Source organism: Bubalus bubalis, chromosome 21 (genome assembly GCF_019923935.1).
Source record: "Bubalus bubalis isolate 160015118507 breed Murrah chromosome 21, NDDB_SH_1, whole genome shotgun sequence".
NCBI lineage: Eukaryota > Metazoa > Chordata > Mammalia > Artiodactyla > Bovidae > Bubalus > Bubalus bubalis.
In genome coordinates this window covers 24,030,491-24,053,316 of record NC_059177.1, presented here as the reverse complement: position 1 = coordinate 24,053,316, position 22,826 = coordinate 24,030,491, and the positions used below count along the sequence as shown (strand labels likewise).

General features: G+C 35.9%; 1 protein-coding gene across 3 annotated transcripts in view; it reads left to right on the top strand.

Moving 5' to 3' along the window:
• CNTN4 (contactin 4) overlaps nucleotides 1–22,826 on the top strand; it is a 1,023,537-nt gene that overhangs the window by 156,470 nt on the left and 844,241 nt on the right. For all 3 annotated transcript variants that reach the window (XM_025272522.3, XM_025272516.3, XM_025272517.3), the window contains exon 2: nucleotides 64–104. The gene's annotated coding sequence lies outside the window, so the exon portion shown is untranslated. The remainder of the gene's footprint in view (nucleotides 1–63; nucleotides 105–22,826) is intronic.

Below are 22,826 nucleotides of genomic sequence, written 5' to 3'. Positions count from 1 at the left end.
TGATGATTTTTTTTTTAAGTCTAGATTTACACTTTATTCTAAAACCTATTTCTTTATTTGTAGGTGATGTGCAGTTGAACTTGAGATGAATAACATATTTGGGGGTAAGTACCATTTTATTTAAATATATGTTTGTAATATACAAATATATTTTTCTGTGGAGAAATTGTACAATATTTTTGATGTTGATCTTAACTAGGACTCCTTTTCCTTATGGAAAGGAGTTATGGAATTAACTTATAATTTATATAAATAGAATATACAGACAGCAATAGCAATGTATTTGACATCATAAGATATTTATGGTTATTTTCAATGTAATATTTGGTCCTCAAAATTAATTTGCAAATAGCATTTATTATTAAATCTCATTTATCAGTGCATTTAAAAGCTGCACAGTTTTTTAAAGTAGGAAAGTTAACTACTTGAAATTCATTATCTGAATAACTAAATATAATATGCAATGCATTTGTTTGTCTTCCTTCACATATTTATTCAGCTGTAAATCTTTGCTTTTTATGACATTTATTTATTTCCTACGTTAGGCTCTATTACCAGAATGTGCATTTTAGAACACACCTTTGCCCTACAAGCATTATTTTATGTTTTTTGTATTTAGTGATCAGATGTCTCTGTTCTTAATAGCAGATATCTTAAATCATCTTTTTGATTATTTTTTAAACCTAACCATGTTTATAATTTGAACAACGTTCTCTGTCTTTTTTCCTTCTCGTTTAGTGCATACATCAAATACTAGAGAATTATCAGTTTGTTTATTTTAGCAATTTTACTTTGGTAGTTCCATGATAATAACGTGATTTGTATTTGGTTACCCAACTGCAGATAATCCTGTAGCATTAGGAAGTTTAATTTATGGGAAAGATCTTAGACTTAAAAAGGATTACTGACCATTTAGGAGTGATTAATTAATCAGTGAAAAATTGAGTCTTAACTGTACTAATGCCTGTCTAAGCTCCACACAGATACATGCACAGGCACGTGTACCACCCAGTCTCATATAAAATGACCAAATCACAACAAAGAGGATGGTGTCCTAACTTGTCAGGTCATCACAAAGCCAGGGGTTCTTGAATCAAGCATTTAGAGACTGTTCTTACTCTCAAAGGCTGTGGGGTTTTGAGCATCTCACTTTACCTCCTTTGCTTTCCTCATTTGTATGATTAGTGGGTCAAATCAAGATTTCTTAGGTTCTTTCTTTCCTGAAATACCTTCATTTCTTATTTCAAAAAGTTAAAGTTTAGAAGTGAATATCTTCATGTCGGTAAAACTGCTATGGATTAAGAGGTGACAGAGTAAGGTAAATCTGTTTAATGGGAAAAGAGTGCAAAAAGATTTGATTGATTGTCAAGAATATTCGTGTGTACTTACTGAATTCTGGAGTTTGAGTGGATCTAGAAAGGCAGGCTTCCCTCTGTGCTCTTTGTTCTGCCCGACTTGGAGACACAGGAATGACTCATTTTGAAAAAATCTCTTATTTTGAAAGAATCCCTTATAGCCTTGTTAGCTCAAGGTTATCTTTTATCTGATTTCTCTCCTTCTGGATAGGTTGAAGAGTGTTAAAATATGTTCTCTTAGTGGCTTCCTTTGCTAGATTTGAAAAATTCACTTGATTTTTTCAATCTATTTAGATGAAAAAGTGTTATCTAGAGATGCTAATTTTAGTTCCTTTTGTTTGAATTAGAGAAATAAATGCGTTGTATATTTAGTCCAAATAGTAAACCCTTATACCCTTATCCGGTCATTTAAAACAATTCTAAATAATGTTCAGGCACCTTTACTATTGTGAGGTAAGATATTTGCTTGAGATTTGTTTTTCTTTTTCCTTTCCTTTATCTCTTTTTTTTTCTTTTATTTTTATTTATAAGATGAATGCATAAGGAAAAAGATCCATTTGAGTATTGGGTTTATTCTGTGTTGACTGCTTCTTCTTGCTCCCATTCATATATTATTTTAAGCTTATTTCAAACATTTCAACAGCAGATAGCAAATGATTGCAGTTTGCAATCATTTGGTCTGACTCATAAAAAACCAGAGGGGGTTTTTTATGAGTCAGGCCAAAGGATCTGCTAGATCTCTTAGACTGTTTTCCTAAGTTTAAGATTCTACAATTCTATATTTTTAGGTGAAATATAAAAATTACCAATTTGTAGGTGAAAATGGTAAGATGATGTCATTTTATATGGATTCAGTCTACATATTAGTTATTCATTGCTGAGGAAAAAAAATAACTCATCTGTGAATATGGTAATAACAAGCAGCAAAGCTTATTAAAACACTAACTTCATTTAGGAAAAACTTAGCATCGTGAGTGCTAGATATTAAAAACTATATTTTAAACATTTGTAAATCAAATGGTAATAAAACCTTCATTCCATGTCTTTCTTTTTGCAGGAATGTTTTTTCTGTGTTTTATGAGACAAATCACAGGCATTACAGTTTGAAATCAATTTCATTGTTTTCTTTGCAATTGCTACATAGCTGTTGAATATTTACAGTAAGTTTTAATGATTAATGAAGTGCCTGCTTGATTATATGCCATTAGTAAAGATATCTTTTTATGACAAAGGGTGGCTTTCAGCGTGGCCTTGACAAAGGCAATATATAAATGCGTTATTTCCCTTCAAAGGAATGCAAATCATAGAAGAAAATTATAAGGGAAATATTTAAAAATAAGCAATTAAAATAATGGATATTCTTTGTGTGTTACTTATTAGAATTATATGAACATATGAATAGAGTAGCTAGATATACTTATTTTCAGAGGCCAACATAATAATAATTAATTAACAAAGTTGTAAATATCCTAAGTATTCTAGTGAATTCCAGTTTTATTATCTACATTTTCTTGCTAACTGTATTATTGGATAGATAGCTATAATGCTGACATTGAGAATCTTGCATAGTTAACTTTTCAGTTTTTCTAACCATGATTTCATGTTCTTGATGCTGTTGCTGTTTGTCACTTGCTGTTTTACCCAGTGTTTGATCCTGGCTCTCTGCCTTTCATACACTTTCCTTTGTCAAGGATACCCCTTTTTTTCCAGTTCTGTACCTGTCAAAGTTCTACTTGTCTTTTTATGTCTCGCTGAACTTCTGCCTCTTCCGGGAGGCCATCCAGATGCCCTCTAGCCAGAACTTGCTGCTCAAGGTCATTGCCGCCAACTTGTCCTTTCACTGTGGCTCATGTAAATCTCACTGCCTTCTGGCCAACACATTCTGTTTGTCGTTTCGCAATTTGATTGTCTACCTCTCTTCCCTTTTTTCAATTGGTACAAAAGTCGCTTTGGTACAATTCATGTGTTTCTTTGTATCTCAGTTGTGTTTAATAAAATTGTTTTGTAAAATTTAAAACTGTCTACTCGACAAGATAGTAGAGTTTCAGACTTGATTTTTTCCCATGTGGTATGTTGGAGTGGGTGGGCCAATTATATTTGCTTCCTGCTTTTAAAATGATCTTACTTATCCTCTTGTTTTCTGCTTTATTGGATAAATCACCTCACAATATCGTTTCTTTAATGCAAACACAGTTAAGTAAGAAATACCAGGGAAAAAAGAATGCATCTGCATCCATGGTCTTAGGTATTAGGCAAGAGACTGTGAAAAACTGTATATTGGTTCTGGAAAGAACAGTTATTTAAAAAATTAAATGAGTAATAATTATTTTATCAACTATCACAGGGAAATCTTCTTTAGAAATCACAAGACTATAGATGGTTTCTTTGACCATTCTTGTTCTGTTTCTTAATACTTAATATTAAAAATAGGAGAGTTGCCAACTACAATGGTCACTGCATTTCATACGTTTATTATATGTATTTATGTACTTCATCTTATTGGATCCTCATGTCACAGCGTGACATGGGTGGGGCAGAAATTATATATTGATTCAGATACAGCAAAGGTTGTTTTGAAAACTCAATATTTGTTCAAAGCTGATTCTAAAATATTATTATTTTTTATTAACTACTAGTCTGATATTTAATGTCTGTGCTATCTTTGCATAATTCAAAAACAAAGTAACATTGATAGTTCAAAATGCAAGGGCATAATTTACAGCTGTATGCTTTTAGCTCTATTTTTTATAACAGATATAGTAGCAATTCTGATCAGAATTCATGGGCCAGTGTCCCAAGTTTAACTATTTCACAGTTGTCTCTTCCTCTGGACAAAGGAATTCGAAAAGACGTGGGCCAAAACTGTAAAAAGAACCATAGAAGTGTGGATGTGAGGATGTCGAGCTCTCTATCAAGGAAGGTGACTGATGTCCATAAGGTTAAAGTAACCTCAGGTACCCAGGCAAGCAGATGAACAGGAGACTGGGAAAGACCTGTAGAGTTGAGTCCCCTAAGTTCTGTCTTCTAAGGTCTTGTGTTCTGCTACTCTTTGTCTAGCTCCTTGAAAAGTATCCTTGGGTATTTGGGAGCTACAGAAACCCTTTTGTAATTGACCCTTTTGTTTAGGCTAGTTTGAACTGAGTCTTTGTTACTCAATTTAGAATCCAAGCTAATACAGATGAAATTATTGATACAAGTGAACTCTTCTTTCTGTTCCACTTTCCACTTGTCTTTTCTTTCTTCTTTCATTTCTTTCCACTTGTCCTTTTATCCATTTCCCTGACTTTCTTCCTCTCATCCACATGTTCATTCATCCATCTATGCATCCATCTAATACTTTTCAACTCTTTAGCATGCGTTAAGTGTTACCCCAATTCCCGAGGATAAAGCAGTAAGCAACGTACAGTCTTCGTTCTCTTCAGTTTCCTCTTTCTACTTTTAAGATGGTGGTGTTCTGAAAAGGGAGGCAGAACTCAGGCCAAACATAGGGGGAGAGATCATGAGAAGTATATCCTTAAAGCATATGCCTAATATTTTAGATTGGTGGGAAGATTAAATATTTAAATGGTTAATTGCAAAGGGTCATGGAGAAGGGGAGCTTGTGTGCTTAGTCGCTCCATAGAGTCCAACTCTTGTGACCCCATAGACTGTAGCCTGCCAGGCTCCTCTGTCCATGGGATTCTCCAGGCAAGCATACTGGAGTGGGTTGCCATTTCTTTCTCCAGGGGATCTTCCCAACCGAGGAATTGAACCCAGGTCTCCTGCACTGAAGGCAGATTCTTTACCACCTGAGCTACGAGGGAAGCTTAGAGGAAGGTTTTTAATCATGGCAGTTTTTCACCAAGTTCCAGGCAGATGACAAATTCAGAATACATAACCATATATCACTTAAATTTGCAGAGGTAAGAAAATTGTAATTTGAATAGTGGATTGCATCTTCTTTTACTCTATTGTCAATATTAGATATGGGTAGAGAAGGATTTGGATGTTACCCTTTCTTTCTTTTTCAGTAAGCATTAATTATACAATACATCACAGAATCACTTACTGCCTTGTGTAGGTCATCTTAATCTCTCAAGGGAAGCCCCAGAGCAGTCTCTTTTCCTAGAAGCACTAAGCATGTGCAGAAATTCAGTCCAAGTCTACTCACATGAATATTCCCAAGTATGGCAGTAATTTGGAGACAAAAGATGGAAAATTTGATCCCTCTGATCTGTACTATTTGCTATTGGAAAATTCTCAATGAACTTAGTTTGACAAGAAAGTCATGATCTAGTTTGCTAATCACTTAAATCTTCTAAACATCTATATTTTTTCCATGTCTCAGCAAATGTTGTTTCTCTCTTTGGATGTGTTATACACCTCAATCCACTGTCCTGTTATGCTTGGTAAACTCATTCTTTGAAGGCTTTCCTCTTTGAAACCATCTCTGACTATCCAAGGCAGATATGTCCTTATTTTGTAAGTGGGTGCATCTTTCTCATGTCAGCGACCTCTGTTTTCAGTTACTGTTATTATATTTTTCTCTCCCAAATGAGATAAGGGCTCTCTTAGAGCAGAGACCTATTGTGTTCATCTTTATGTGACTGATTTCCAGACCCATGAATGGGGTGCATTGAGGGCTTAATGTTTTATGAGTAAATAAACAAAATATTTTGGAGGAGACAAAATGGAATGGAGGAGACACAGTGTATAGCTCAATATGAACAAGTAAAAGATAATGCCTTTCTCAAAAATAAGGTCAAAATAAAGATTCTAAAATTTGTAGATATATTATTCTTAAAACTTAGAATTTCCATGTGGAAAGTACATTGTTAAAATTTTTATTTTATGAAGTACATGTTACAGATGTCCCTTATCTATGTTCAAAAAGACTGTGCAATCCAAACGACCAATATATGCTGGTTGCCTACAGGAAAATATTTGAAACAAAACTGAAAGCCTTGTAATTTTTTGATATTTCATGTTCAATGTGTGAAAAGGTATGGGAGTCCATACAGCACTATGATTAAAAAGTACTCTGACATCATTTAAGTCCAGATGTATTATATACATTTTTATCTATCTACCGTAGTACATGGGCTTCCCAGGTGACTCTAGCGGTAAAGAACCTGCCTGCCAGTGCAGGAGACGTGAGACACAGGTTTGGTCCTTGGGTTGGGAAGATCCTCTGGAGTAGGAAATGGCACCCCACTCCAGTATTCTTGCCTGGGAAATCCCATGACAGAGGAACCTGGCGGGCTGCCATCTGTGAGTTCACAAAGAATTGGATGCAAATGAAGTAATTTTGCACTTACCATAGTATACACAACATATATAACCATATTAAACTGAGAAGTTCTAGAGCTGAAAATACATTACTGCTTCCAAGACAAGTATTTACATATTTTCAGGATAAAACCCACTCCCCTACTCTTTGATAACCGATATTTCATAGAACCGATTTTGGGAGCCACTCATCTAACAGAAGGTAGACCGATAATAGCTTGATAGAGAAGAAATGAGGCAGGAGTCCTTAATTTATTTGTGGTTTTTAAACTGCCATTTTGAGAATCTGAATACTAGGGGAAAAGATATATTGTTGAAACACTCAACACAGCTTAACAGCTACTTCCTAAGTTGCCTTTTGCACCAGGTACTTTCTGGCCTGTGAAGATGAATAAGATAGGCAGGTTGGGCGTGTCACAGTTGATAGGTTCCCAGGTGATGGTTCTCATATTTTCAGAAAAATTTAAGAACAGTGCACACTGATTCTGAACATGATTCTCCTGCCATAATTAATTTCTTAAAAGCTCATACTGCATTGAAACTCTGGTAACAGTGCTTCAGAAGTACAGACTTTGAAGCAGGGAAAAGAAAATCTCTATGAACACTGAGTTCTAGGAATTTAGCCTGTACATGTGTTTTAAAATGCCTACTGTTTTAATCTGAAACAATAAATAATGAGTGCACATATTCTTTTTTCTTCAGAGAAATGACTATGTGGGGAAGAATTCTAAATTTGACTTAATGTTTCATTTTATTAATTGAGTTTCATTGGTCCTGTGTCATGAAAAATGATGTACCTTTCAGCTAGCTTTAACGAGGTATCCTATCATTAATCACAAACCATCTAGGTATGCTGAAATTCTCATATTTTTTAGGAATCAATACATATACCACAGTAGTAAATAGAGTTGCCTTTTGAGAATTATCCTTTTTTCTCCTACTCCTTCTTCCAACTTCATCAGCAACAGGCAGGCAAATAGGTATGTATGTGTGTGTGTGTGTGTGTGTGTGTGTGTGTGTAATTTCTTTAACCTCTCACATTCTCATACTATTCCATTCTCTAGATGAACATCTTCCTGTATGCTAATTTTTCAGAATGTCATTGATCTTAATTATCTTCCTCAGGTACAGATATGATTCTTAACCTTATACTCTCTATTAAGATGCTGTTTAACAACAATATTGATCTACTTTTCCTTTTCTCCTAAATTTCAACCTGTACTCCTTGCTTATCTTGGACATGTTCCTCTTGCAACCATCTTCCCTCCCCACAATTTTGATATTCTGTGTCTGAGCTACAGTAATGTGCATATAATCATGCAATCATTTACTTATTCATTCCACAAATTGTCATCAAGGCAGTGTGCTAGCTGTTGTGGAAATTATAATGAAAAAAATTCCTAATGCCTCTTATTCTGAAAGGAAACTTTTAATGGGAGATTTTTTTGCTATTATTTTTTTTTAATTTCTTTTGCATAATAGAATGGCTGTTTTTGACATTTGCTGTAAGTAGCTTTCATAGTTACTGCCTTTGATTCTTGCCCTTAGCTATGATGGAAATGATGGAAGGCATGTTTTTCACTGAGGATATTTGTTCAGAAGTGCAGCATAATTGGGATGTGGAGAAATTATTAATTTACCATGTATCTTTGTAATAGTGTAATAAGGGAAGACTATTTTAATAGGTAAAAAGATAAACTGCTATTATAATTGCCCATAAATATTTTTCATCAACAGGAAAAACAGGATGATAGATGCAAACAAATGACTCTCCGATCAGGTAGAATACAAGATGAGTTCTTCAAAAAGATACAGCTGAAGTCTGATAGGAAATTCAGAGAAGGCAAAACACTACTCTCTGGGATTCCAGGGAGAGTTTTATGGAAGGGGTTGCTGCTGAAATTTGGTCAGTGTCTCTGTTTGAGATATGAATATATAGAGATGTTGGTGATGGTCCCTGCATGCTGAGTAAGTAGTACAAATAACATAGAAGTATGGAAAGCTCTGGAACATGGATGTGAACAGTGAGAGCAGGAGTTCAGTTAAATGCAAGCATTGAATGAGGAAAGAAATGTCTGTCATGTGTGAAGCACATATTCATTGTATTGTAATATGTATTAGGCAAATGCCTCTTGCTCTGGGAGGTACATTTTATGGATGGTTTCTTTTTTAAAGTAATTTTTATTGGAGTATAGTTGTTTTACAATGTTAGTTTCTGCTGGGCAGCAAATTGAATCAGTTACATGTATACATATATCCCCACTTTTTTGGATTTCCTTCCCATTTAATTCACCACAGAGCACTGAGTAAAGTTCCTTATGCTATGCAGTAGCTTCTCATTGGTTATCTATTTTAATGATAAACATAGAGTGTAGCATGGATGGCTTCCTCCCTGGCCATCAGACTCAGTCAGTTCTGTTGAAAATTCTTGTTTAGGTAGTGACTGCAATAATCCTTGAGTAACATAGCCCTCACAAGTCCTGATAGAATGTCAAATGTTCAAAAGAAAAACCCAAGTACCTATTAAATCATCAAATGCCTTTGCATGTTTATGAAATCAGATGAAAGCCAATTTCTACATTAAAGCAAATCTGCTTCTCTGTACTTGGTTGGGGTTGTAAGGAGAGATTACTGTGCTTTCCTAAGAAGGTTAAGCTGTCATCTCGTTAAATGTGGACTTAAAATAATGCTGCCAAAGCAGCTGCCTCTTGTGATTGATGATGATGATGATGGATGATGATAGTTTTGAAATCAGTTTTGCAGGGCAAATTGCTTTTTTTTCTTCCTCTTTGGCTGATGTTGAAGTCTGGATTGGGGATTTCTTGTCATATTAGGTATCTTTTTGATTAAATGGAATATTGCTAAGAACTGTATTCTCTTTGATAAAATGGCTCTAAAACTGAGCAATGGCATGAAATATAATGAGTTATTCTGTATGTATTAGTTGAGTGAAAACAGTTATTCTGGGCTTTGCAGTATCTTCCATGGTGAGTCATGTTTGGGGGAACAAATAGCAACCCAAGTGTAGACAGAGAAATGGCAGAAAGTGTGGTACTTTTAAGATATGATAGCAGCATGCCTTATTAGGTCTTCAGAAAATGTTGACACACATGAATGTTCAGCGTTATCTTCATATTTGTTGAAGATTCAAACGCTGGTCCCTCTTCTTGGATTGCTCTCCCCCACAGATATCTGCATGTCTGGGTCCCTTACTTCTTTGAATTTCTGCTCAAACATTTTCCCATCAGAGAGACTTTGCTGGATCATCATCTCTAGAAAATTGTCTATACCTCCTCTGTTTCTTCTCACTGCTACATAGCACTTTTCACCACCTGAAATGGTATGCTTGTTTGTTTATGGCCTTTGTCCAAGCATGTAAGCTGCACCAGAGCAGAGACTGAACAGTTTGGTGCTATAAACTGAATGGCTGCACAGTTTTCAGGCCTGTAATAGGCACAGCATTAATAATTGCTGAATGATTAGCTGGATGCATTTTTATCTTTTGTACAGAGGGGGCTAAATAAGGTTCTAAAGACAGTTTAGAAAAATAGTTCATATTTAGCTCCAGAGCCAAACTGAAGAATTTTGGTTTATTAACCCAGGTTACTTTAGTTTTTTAATACATAAATAATAGAGGCAATAAAGAACCTTGAAAGGGAAGTGGAATATTTCCTTACTTGCACCTAGAACATTTCCATACCTCATCATATTCTTGACAAAAGCAATCAATTTTGTTTATACAAAATCACTGGTAACCACTATTCTATACCATTCCATTGTGCAAGCCCAAGAAGACACTGGTTCAAAAAAGCCATTTTAAAAAAGAAAAAGAAAACAAAACATGACCCTCTCCCCAAATATTTTTTAAAGGCCAATAACATTTGTATCCATTGGGTAAACATGATCAATCAAAGCTTTACAAGCATATGTGGGCTGCTTCCTTAACAAATGTGTTTTTTGCCTTGGTCATTCATCATACCTGGAAGTTTAGATGATAAGCTTGAGCACTCTCTTAGGTTAACATGAAAATGGCCAGTTGGTGCATTTGTCGACAGAAAACCCTCTTAAGGTGGCAGGACAACATGTATTCTCCTGACACCATCACATAGCATATTGTAGCCCGTTGGTATTTGTGTTGGCTGGATGTGTTGAAATCCAGCTTTGAGGAGAGGATTTGTTGTAATGGAGAAACGAGGTTATGTATGGAACAAGCGAAGAGGCAGATGGTGAAAGTGTTCCCTTGAGCCCTCCTAATGCGTGGGGAATTTTCTAATGGGACTGAAAATATTAGTTGCTGAAAACAGAATCATCTGCTGTTTTAAATAAAATACCTTAAAAATTTGCAGAGGGCCTTCAATAGCCAAGATACAGGTAGCTGCTGTCACAGCACTATTTGGAGGCATCGATGAACAGTTTTGTGCAGGAGATAAAGAAGTGTTATGAAAAATGAAAAGTTGAATGATGAAAGCTTGTGGTCTTACAACCAGGACTGCACAGATAGGGCCTAGTGCAGAGTGGTCCAGATCATAACTAGTGTCTCATGACTGTAAATGTCATTTGTTTCTCAGATCAGTTAGTGCTACTGAAAGAGGGCAAGTAGATGGCAGGAGAAGACAGACCCATGTATTTATTATTATTATTATTTGTGTGTGTGTGTGTGGTTGAATTGGTAGGGCTGGGGCAAAGGATCTGGCTTATAGGATCAAGTTAAGACATTGGTTGAGGTTTATAAGAAGAGTAAGTGTGGAGAGCAGCATAGAGCGGGCAAGGAGTTGAATGGAGAGGGAAGAGGAGGCCATGAAGAAGTACATAAATGAGATCCACTGAGTCAGAGGGAAATCAGAAAAACAGAAATCTTTGACCTCGAAAGTCAGAGAGTGGGAAAAACTGTCCCATCATAGTGTGACTTTGGATTCCACTCACAGTTCTCTTGTCATAGATGTTTTCTTTCGGGGGAAAAAAAAAACAAACCCTAAAATCCTACTTTTACCCCTATAATGAGTGTTGTTATTGGACCCTACTTTTAGATATTTTATTCTTTTAAGATTCCTGTAGAGGGATTTTGTATCATTTTCTCTGTCTACTTTAGCTGGGATGTATGCCAAAGATGGAATTTAAAATAAGCCATATTTTAGTATTTCCTAATCCCTTTCCAGGGGTATGTACACCTCTCCAAAATGCTTACAGTGTGGGTTTTGAATATCATAGAGGTCAGGTGGCTCTTGTGACAAAATGAAATATCTAGTCATTGGCCCTTGTAATTTAGTTTTCTTATATATAAAACTACATTAATTTCTATGTGGATAATTTAGAATATAAACTTTTACTTTCATGAGAGAAACTTAGATTTGGAAGGACTTGAGAGCATGTACTACTCTTTCATTCATACACCAGGAATAAGGAGAATGAATCCTTGTTTTCCTTTAAATAGCATGGCTAATTTATAGCAAAATGGAATTCAAACCCAGGTTTTGGTACCATCACCTCAGTGCCCTTTGTCACAAGGAGAGAAGAATGCAGGGTTCAAGAGCATAGGCTCTGAAGTTAAATAGAATGAGTTAAAGTTTCAGCTGTCATCTCTGTTATCTGTGTAACCTTGATCAAGATATTTACCCTGTAAACTTGCACTTCATCTGTAACATAGGGTTGATGATAATGTTTGACTTATGAATTTGATTTGAATGGGACAATAAATATAAGATTTATCACAATGCCTGCAGAGTCTTCAAAAATATTCAATACACGACAGTCCATCTGTATCAGACTTTTATTGCTGTATAACAAATGACCATGGATTAAAAAAAATTTTAAATAATCAATATTTATTATCTCATAAGTTCCATGGGCCAGAAGTCCAGCATGGTTTAGCTGAGCTATTTGCTCAGGGTTTCATAATGCTGAAATGGAAGTATCAGCTGGCCAGGTCCTCGTCTGGAGACTGAATTAGCAAAATAACTGTTTCCAAACTCCTTCAGATTGGTGGCAGCATCTGTTCTGTTGCAGCTGTGAAACTGAGATCTGGGTTCCTTGTCTGAGTAGCCTTCTGTCAGTCAGGACTGTTGTCAGCACACAGAGGCTGCCCTCCAGTGCTTGCCACGTGATGCTCTTCATAAATACCTTGCAACACAACAGCTTCCTTCTTCATATTAAAGGGGCAATCTCTGTTACTTCACATCTCTCCCTTCCGGAAGGGAGCCTATCACTTTAAGTTTCAATCTCAGTAGGTCAAGATTCTAAGAGAATCTCCCTTTGGAATAACTCAAAGCCCAGTGATGTGGAACCATAATCCAGTCATGTTAGTCCTATAAGGTGATGTAATGACAGGAGTGAAGTCTATCATACTCGACCTGATTCACAGGGAAGAGATTACAGAAGTTATGTACACCAAAGGGCAGGAATCTTGGGGACCATCACAGATTTCTGTATTCTTCAGAGAACTATTATCATTAATTTTCACTAATTATTCTTTTCATTATTATATACTTCTGAGGTCACAATGCTTGCTGCTGCTGCTGCTGCTAAGTCGCTTCAGTCATGTCCGACTCTGTGCGACCCCATAGATGGCAGCCCACCAGGCTCCCCCGTCCCTGGGATTCTCCAGGCGAGAACACTGGAGTGGGTTGCCATTTCCTTCCCCAATGCATGAAAGTGAAAAGTCAAAGTCAAGTCTCTCAGTCATGTCCGACTCTTGGCAACCCCATGGACTGCAGCCTAACAGGCTCCTCCGCCCATGGGATTTTCCAGGCAAGAGTACTGGAGTAGGGTGCCATTGCCTTCTGCACATGATGCTTGAGAGTTCTGTAATTAAAGGTTACAGTGAGAAATAAAAGTAACAACTATTTTGGAACTTTTGCCTGAGAAATGATTTGCACTATAGCTCTCTTTTTTCATTTCAACTCAGTTTTGGATTGCATAACCATATACCCCAAGAGCTATTATAATCTTATTACCTTACAAAGTCCAAAATAAAGACACAAGTAGACAATGATTATGGAAACCCAGAACATAATACTTAGTTGTCAATATAATCCCTAATTATTTAAAAGAGAAACTTTCATTTTTTGTTCTTGTTCTAATTAATAGAAGAAAATAAATTGTATTAAAAGAATAATTAGTAATGGCACCTGTAACTATTACTCCTAAATCTGAGGAGAAATTCTGCTTACAAAGCTAATGTTGCCTTGTCACCTATTTATAGAGTGCCGTTATCTCAATATCTTTAGAATTCTAAATAGGGGTGTCTTATTACTTGCCATAGAAAAAAAGCTAATGAAAAACAAATCCTCCTGACCAGTTATTAAAATGTATTTTCTATTCCAGAAGCTCTGTTGTTAATTTCCTGGTACACCTTGAATGTGCCACAAGCAATTTGTAATGGCATCAATTAACATTTGGGAAGTTGAGCATAGCCATCTAGGATATTAAATACTTGCTCCAGGAATGCTAATAAAATATGGTGACTTTCTGTTCCTGAAGTATTTTTTAATGGAAACAGCAAAGTTAAGGGGTACCAAATAAATGCAGGAATATCTCTTTAGATCATTTTGCTCAATTCTGATTTTTGTGTTCCCATTTGATTCTGATCACTCTCACTTACATTTAGAGGTCCAGGTCCCTGGAAAGAGGGCTCTCAGGGTTCCATCACTAATGGCCCTTAGACAATATGTCCTTGCCCAAATAAGTCATTTAAGGGGACTTTGGTAATAAATGGAAAGAATGAATTTGCCTTTCCTTCTGCGTCCTCGAAGGGCCACTGCCATTTCTGTATTATTTTGGCTAGCCAGGAAATGAATTATTTAATTTAACACTAGTTATAAAATATTATGTAATCTCTTCTCTTAAAGTGACATGTTGGCAAAAACTACTGTAATATTTTAAAGAAATTGAGTTAGTACTACTAATTTTTCTTGATTTGTAATATTGATAAATTGTAGAGGCAGGTTTTCTATTTTTTTGTACATTATATACCATGGATTCCATTGAAAACTAAAGTTGGTATATATTCTTTGAAGTAACGCCCTGGAGCATAGATATTAAAAAGGAGACTATTTGCCCATTTTAACTAGTTGTCTAGTTGATATATTTTTTAAATTCAATCTTTTATATAGTAAAAACCATTAGGAAAGTGAGCATATCAAGCTATTTCATTGATTTGATTTGATTTTGGCCCAACTTAATTCAAATAATCTCAATATAGATGGCACTGTAATCTCTGATGATTTCTACACAAATTATACATTCATATTTATAGGAGGGGGAATACTGCTAGGCATATAGTAGATACTAGATACATACTGACCTAATGAATGGATTATACTTATTAAAGACAACAGTTGCTAATGAAATTATTGAATTTATTTTTTCCTTCAATGTGGTTGAATGGTAAACATAGTCTGATGAGGTTTTTGATTATAGCAATACAGGACGTCATGTTGAAAATAAAATGGTCTTATTTCCAAATGAATCTTTGGCAAAACATTCAAGTGTTTAAGTTACATTTATTACATTTTTGTGTATCTCTTTTGGGACCTTATTATTGCTGTATTATTAATAATTTATACCAGTTTGGTATTTTGTAAACATGCTTCTATGCATTCACAGTATGTAAATAATGATAAAAACTACCGTCTACTTTTCCCTTACTTTTTAAATATTTCCATTGATTATGTTCCATACATATGAACAAGAAAAAGAAAAAAAATGTCGAGGTGTTAATTGGAAGTGAAAAAATATTGCTTTGTAGCAATGATCAAATTATAGAACATCACTTTGATTTTACTTTGTAGCTTTTATAAAATATGTTCTCTTTTTCTGGGTTAAATTGTAAATTTAATATGGGTGATTAAAGGTATATCCACTAGGAAACTTAACTGACATACTTGAATAAGGGGATAAAAATGCTGAACCCCTTTAGGTACATATTGGCTTGATAATTTGATGATTCAGGAGTCGTTCAAAGCATTTCTGCTTATTTCTAAAGTCATCAATATTGTTGATGTCTAAAGACTTCAGGAAAAAAAAAGATTATCTTAATTATTTATTGCTTCTTTCCTTGTCAGAGTATTTGGTTTCCTTATGTAGATTTTAAGCTGTTATGTTAGTTAATTTAATTTTTAATTTTTTGTTTTAGTGGCTGTTATATTCACAAAAACATAGCAGATAATATATTCAAAGCACAAAGAGAAAAACATATTTAGTAATTACTTTTAGTAAATAAACGGCTGTTAAAAATTATGTAAGATTCAATGAGCATTCCTAGAGTCTAAAATTACTAGTTTGGTTTTCTTTTAATTAAAGTTGATCAGGGTGACTAGATTCTAAATCTCCTGTGTACTTTGTGCTATGAAATTATTCTAAGTATATTGAAGAATTTGGTTCCTTTGTCAGTGTTTTTTTTTTTTTAATATATTTGTTTTTTAATTGAAGGATAATTGCTTTACAGAATTTTGTTGTTTTCTGTCAAACCTCAGCATGAATCAGCCATAGGTATACATATATCTGCTCCCTTTTGAACCCTCCTCCCATCTCCCGTCCCAACCCACTCCTCTAGATTGATACAGAGTCCCTGTTTGATTTTCCTGAGACATACAGCAAATTTCCATTGGGTATCTGTTTTACATATGGGAATGTAAGTTTCCATGTTACTCTCTCCATACATCTCACCCTCTCCTCCCCTCTCCCCATGTCCATAAGTCTATTCTCTATGTCTGTTTCTCTGTCAGTGTTTTTAAGAGAGTTTAAACTACTTTCATTTCTGCTGCATTATTTTTTTCTGCCTGTAAGATTGAACAGTAACTTTATTTCAGATAGAAGTAGGCTTATTTCCTTTAAAAATTTATTTCTGAGAGGGTTGATGTTATGGTATTTATAAGAAATGATATCAAAAATTCAAGTGATATAATATTTTAGTAATAAAGGAAAACAATCAATATTCTGCCATATGATCTGTACTCCAATTCTAGAATTTTTTTTCTCTCTCCTTTGATAAATTTGCTACTAAAGAGCTCTGCTCATGAATTCTTATTTAATTAAATTATTTCCTTGAAGCAGAGTACAACTTGCTACTATTAATCTCTTCCTCAGTGGAATCGGTATGACCATAATGTGCCAAGATTTCTTAATAATTTAACATTTCCCATTATATCTGCATAGCTGATAGACATCTTGTTACTTTCTGATATTCTGATTCAAGAAGTTTCATTGAGTATTGCAAAAATATCATTTCTTCTGTGTCAGTAAGCATTTGAAAAGTTATTTCCTAATAAGTAAGAAATAGGCCTAGATAGTTGTTAGATGAAATATTTTACTTTAGGATGAAATATTGCTTAAGAAAACAGTGGGAGAGTTTTCCTTTTAAATCATTTGCTTGATGCACTTTATTTGCTCATGTTTGTGAACTCACCAACCGTACTATAATTGACTTTGAACTTCCTGGGTCACGAATCCTTATTTAATAATTCAGTTCAGTGTGTTTCCCACATCATTTCTGGAAACTGTAATCTTTGTCTTCACAGATATTTTGAATTAGCATCTCATGTCTTAGTCTTATTTCCTGGCCCTTAAATTTTTTTTAATTTTGGATTACTTTTTATTCATATATTGATTTGCTCATTTCCCTCATTGAAATGTGAATTTTGAGGGCAGAGACCTTGTCCATTTCATCCACAGTTGTTTCCCAGATCCTCTGGGTCCTGTTGGACATAGGGTTTCTGAAAAATTATATATGTACAGATATACCACATGATACAGCTTCCTATGTGGCTCAGTGATAAAGAATCCACCTCCAATGCAGGAGATGCAGGGACTGGAAATTGATCCCTGGGTAGGGAAGATCTCCTGGAGGAGGAAATAGCAACCACTCCAGTATTCTTTTTTTTTTTTAATTTATTTTAATTAGAGGCTAATTACTTTACAATATTGTTTTGGTTTTGCCATACATCAACACGAATCTGCCACGGGTGTACATGTGTTCCCAGTGCTGAACCCCCTTCCCACCTCCCTCCCCGTACCATCCCTCTGGGTCATCCCAGTGCACCAGCCCCAAGCATCCTGTATCCTGCATCAAACCTGGACTGGTGACTCGTTTCATATATGATATTATACATGTTTCAATGCCATTCTCCCAAATCATCCCACCCTCTCCCTCTCCCACAGAGTCCAAATGACTGTTCTATACATCTGTGTCTCTTTTGCTGTCTCGCATACAGGGCTATCGTTACCATCTTTCTAAATTCCATATATATGTGTTAGTATACTGTATTGGTGTTTTTCTTTCTGGCTTACTTCACTCTGTATAATTGGCTCCAGTTTCATCCACCTCATTAGAACTGATTCAAATGTATTCTTTTTAATGGCTGAGTAATACTCCATTGTGTATATGTACCACAGCTTTCTTATCCATTCATCTGCTGATCGACATCTAGGTTGCTTCCATGTCCTGGCTATTATAAACAGTGCTGCGATAAACATCAAGACAGTATGGTACTGGCACAAAGACAGAAATATAGATCAATGGAACAAAATAGAAAGCCCAGAGATAAACCCACATACCTATGGACACGTTATCTTTGACAAAGGAGGCAAGAATATACAATGGAGAAAAGACAATCTCTTTAACAAGTGGTGCTGGGAATACTGGTCAACCACTTGTAAAAGAATGAAACTGAAACACTTTCTAACACCATACACAAAAATAAACTCAAAATGGATTAAAGAACTAAACATAAGATCAGAAACTATAAAACTCTTAGAGGAGAACATAGGCAAAACACTCTCCGACATAAATCACAGCAGGATCCTTTATGACCCACCTCCCAAAATATTGGAAATAAAAGCAAAAATAAACAAATGGGATCTAATTAAAATTAAAAGCTTCTGCACAACAAAAGAAACTATAAGCAAGGTGAAAAGACAGCCTTCAGAATGGGAGAAAATAATAGCAGATGAAGCAACTGACAAACAACTAATCTCAAAAATATACAAGCAACTCCTGCAGCTCAATTCCAGAAAAATAAACGACCCAATCCAGTATTCTTGCCTGGAGAATTCCATGGACAGAGGAGCTTAGCGGGCTGCTGTGCAAGGGGTTGCAAAAGAGTCAAACACAATTTAGCAACTAAATTAACAACAAGAGTAACTATTACTATGCATCATGCCCTGTGGTCATTAACATCACAGCAGGTTTTTATTGTGTACTCTGAATTCTTTTTTTTTCATGTATTTCATTGAGTTCTTAAAACCTTAGGCACAGATACTATTATTCAAATGAAGAAATGAAGACTTGCTGCTGCTGCTGCGTGGCTTCAGTTGTGTCCGACTCTGTGCGACCCCATAGATGGCAGCCCATCAGGCTCCACCGTCCCTGGGATTCTCCAGGCAAGAACACTGGAGTGGGTTGCCATTTCCTTTTCCAATGCACGAAAGTGAAAAGTGAAAGTGAAGTCACTCAGTCTTGTCCGACTCTTAGCGACCCCATGGACTGCAGCCTACCAGGCTCCTCCATCCATGGGATTTTCCAGGCAAGAGTACTGGCGTGGGGTGCCATTGCCTTCTCTGAAATGAAGACTTAGGTATATAATTCACCCAAAGATATACTGTAACAGGTAGCTGATTATTCAGTGATTATTTATTCTCTATAAATTTCATACTTTGAATTCAGACCCCTTGATTTTTAACTACTCCTGCACACATTCCCTTCCTCGCTCCCATATCTTTATGGGATCTAGCTATGTGTTAGCTCAGGGACCTGAACCTGGTTTTTTAAGTCAGTGTGTGAACACAAGTTAGAACATCACTAACTAGATGATAAGAGGGGATGGTGGGGAGAGAGCAGTGAGAGTTGTCTCTAATGTTGATGATAATAAATAATATTTGGACAGTGATTTATGTTTTATAAAGAGCACTGCATATAAATTCTCTTTGAGTAATCATCCTGTGACAAGTTGGTCAACTAGGCTCTCTGTTGAAAATGCTAAGCCTGCATCTGGTGGGTGAGAGGCAGGCCTGGGATCCAAATCCAGGTGTTTTCTTTCTCCTGTGTTGCACTGTGGGACCTGCAGGTAGTTCCTTTTTCCCACAGCTCTTTTCTGTTTATCCCTTAGTTTTGGGAACTTCACTTTATTACTTTCAAGCTTTTTTGTTCTGGTCACCAAGCTTTCCCACAATTTCTACAGATCACTGGACTTTTGTAATTTTTCTGAAATATACACCAAAGGAAGAGACTTGTCTTTAGTTTTGTTTTTTTTAATAAGTTATAGAGTTATGGGCCTAAGTTTCTCATCCACAGATAGCAGTTCACTCACTGTACCACACCATGTGGCTGTAGGATTAAATCAGGGTTTCTCAGCCTCAGCTACTGACATTCGGGGCCAGGCAGTTCTTTGTGGGAGTAGGCCCTGCACTTTGAAAGGTTTGTCAGTAGCCTCTCCTCTGTAGCACCTTCCTAGCTGTGACACCAAAGATGTCTTTGTGTGTGTGTGTGTGCAGCCATGTCTGGCTCCATGTGACCCCATGGACTGTAACGCTCCAGGCTCCTCTATCCATGGGGTTTCCCAAGCATGGATACTGCAGTGGGTTGCCAATTTCTACTCCAAGAAAGATGTCTTCAGGCAATGCCAAAATTTTTACCTTTTGCAAAATTGCCCCCAGTTGAGAATGTATGGATTAAAGTGAGATAATGAATGAGAAAATGTTTTGTAAATTTTGAAGCACTCTTTAAATTCAAGATGTTACTAGGATGAACTTTAAGAACAGTAAAGGTTCACTGAGGTGGATGAGACAAGCAGGTGAAAGAGAAAGCAGTGTATGCACATTAAGGACTAAAGTTGGCCCCTTGCTGTTAATGGCTCGTGAAATCTCTGCTCACTCAGATGCCTGCTATGAATCCTTGCATTTGCATTATTCTAAGCAAATATTTAATATGATGTTGCCTCTTACCAGGACTTTGCATTACAGTTTTAAGTTTTCATTACTTTATGCAATATTCTATAGCACATTCACCACCATATGATGAATAATTAAAACTAAATTGCACTTGTCAAAATAAATGAGCACCACCATATTTGGAGATAGAAAAATCCCCAATTTTTTACCACATGGTTTATTGCATATTGTTATTTCTGATTTTGCTGCTATGTGGTGACTCAAAGTTATTATTCAGAGTAAGGGCATTTATGCTATATTTGTTTTGTTGACTTGAGATCATAGAAGATGCCAATTACCTTTAAAGGTCTACATGTTGGTTTGTCTACTACTCAGAGTAAAAATCTACTGGTCCTCTGAAAGCGTGTTATTGCTCAGGCTGTTACTATCAAGTCTGCTGATATTCACACATGAGATGTCATTAAAATAACCCATTCATACATTATTTATATTACAGTCTTTAGTGGTAGAGGTTTGAAAAAGCTGTCCAGGTGAAGAATGTGAGCATCTTCTCCATCAGGAATTTGCTACTGTTTTGTTTTAATGTAACTTGCTACATTTACCATCTGGGATAGAAGCCTGAACACAAACACCACCTATTCCAGGATGCAAAGAATCAGTTCAAAAATAGTATGAAATAGAGCAAATAGTGTAGGACAAGCCTGCTTCATTGCTCTTGCCTGGCAGTGGAAGTATTGCTCAGATGTGGAAGTTAGTTGTTTAATTTTCAGATAAAACTGTGTACCTTGAGAAATGGCTGGGCATCTTCCACGTGTACTTCTTTTTGTTATTGTCAGAACTGATCAACTAAATCTGCCTGAGTGTCTGTGTGTGGGATGCATGTTGAAAGTGATTTTATTTTTGCCCAGTAAGTCCCAAACATGCTGTCGTCTTCATTTTATTTTCCCTCTCTCATCTTAGAGTGCCTTTTGCAACTTGCCTCACAAATCACATTGTCTCTACTTATTACCTAGACCTTTCTCCAACTGGCAAAATGCATTTTTTCCCCTCAGCAAGATTCAGTTTTCCCCTTACTTATTCCCTATATGTTTCCTTTCAGTTTTAATGTGAAAATTGCAAATATATTTCTAACCCCTTCTGTACAACACTTTCCATTTATTGAAAACTCAGACAATATAACGTAATTTAGAAAGGAGACCTAAAAAGTTTCATCCATTTTTCCACTGTGTAGCTCCAACTGGACCAGTTTTTCCAGATTTTTTTTTTTTTTCATTTTTTGCAGTTTCATCATCATATAATTCAGGAAAATAAAAGCTTTTTTTTTTTTTCAGACTCATTTTGTGCAGCACACTTTCTGACTAATGAAAAACTGCCATAGCCCACTTAGTCTTTCCTGCAATTTTATGGAAGGGTTTTATGTAAAAGAATGAAAATCTTCGTGCTGGACTAAGGCAAGCAACCTATTTAGGCCCTCAGTGAAGAGTAGGTTTTATTAGCTTGGACTTGTCTTATAAACTCTTTGTGCTATGTTCTTTTAATTAAAATGAAAATTGTGTCATCTGTCTTCCTGAGCAGAGGATTTTTGAGTTTCCATATGTGAGGTATGCAAAGGTGTGAAATACTTTAGCAGTTCCATGATTATTTTATTTTACAAATGCATTTTCAGAACTTTTTCTGGTAACTATACCATCAGATGCATTACAACTTTAACATATCTTCTTTATACAGCCTTAGGTAGAGTTAGATTTGGCTGCAAGAGAAAGAAAATCCATAATCGCAGAGACTTAAATGATGTAAAAGTTGATAGCTGTTTTACTTTTCAAGTGAAAGTAGAAAATCCAAAGTGGTCACAGTGTTGCAGGATGTTTGTGATCCAGGCTTTGTCAGACATTGTCCTTGCCCTCGTGATTGGGGATGGAGCTTTGGTGTCATAGGTATGTTTCAACCAACATAATAGTAAAAGGAAACGATACTTTCACTTAAGGAAAGTTCTCAATAGTTGCCATATGACTGCTCTGGTTCGTCCCATGAATCAGCACTTAGATATATGGTCATGTGTGTGACTTCAAAGAAGACTTGAAGATATAGTTCTTCTTGTCATCCTGTGCCCACCCAGCTAAAATTTCTATCTTATGGAAGAAAAAAAGACAAGCAGTAATTTTCCCACAAATGTTTATTGTAATATATCCTTCACTGGAGACTATTGCTAAGTAGCGGAGAAGGCAATGGCACCCCACTCCAGTACTTTTGCCTGGAAAATCCCATGGACGGAGGAGCCTGGTAGGCTGCAGTCCATGGGGTCGCTAGAGTCGGACACGACTG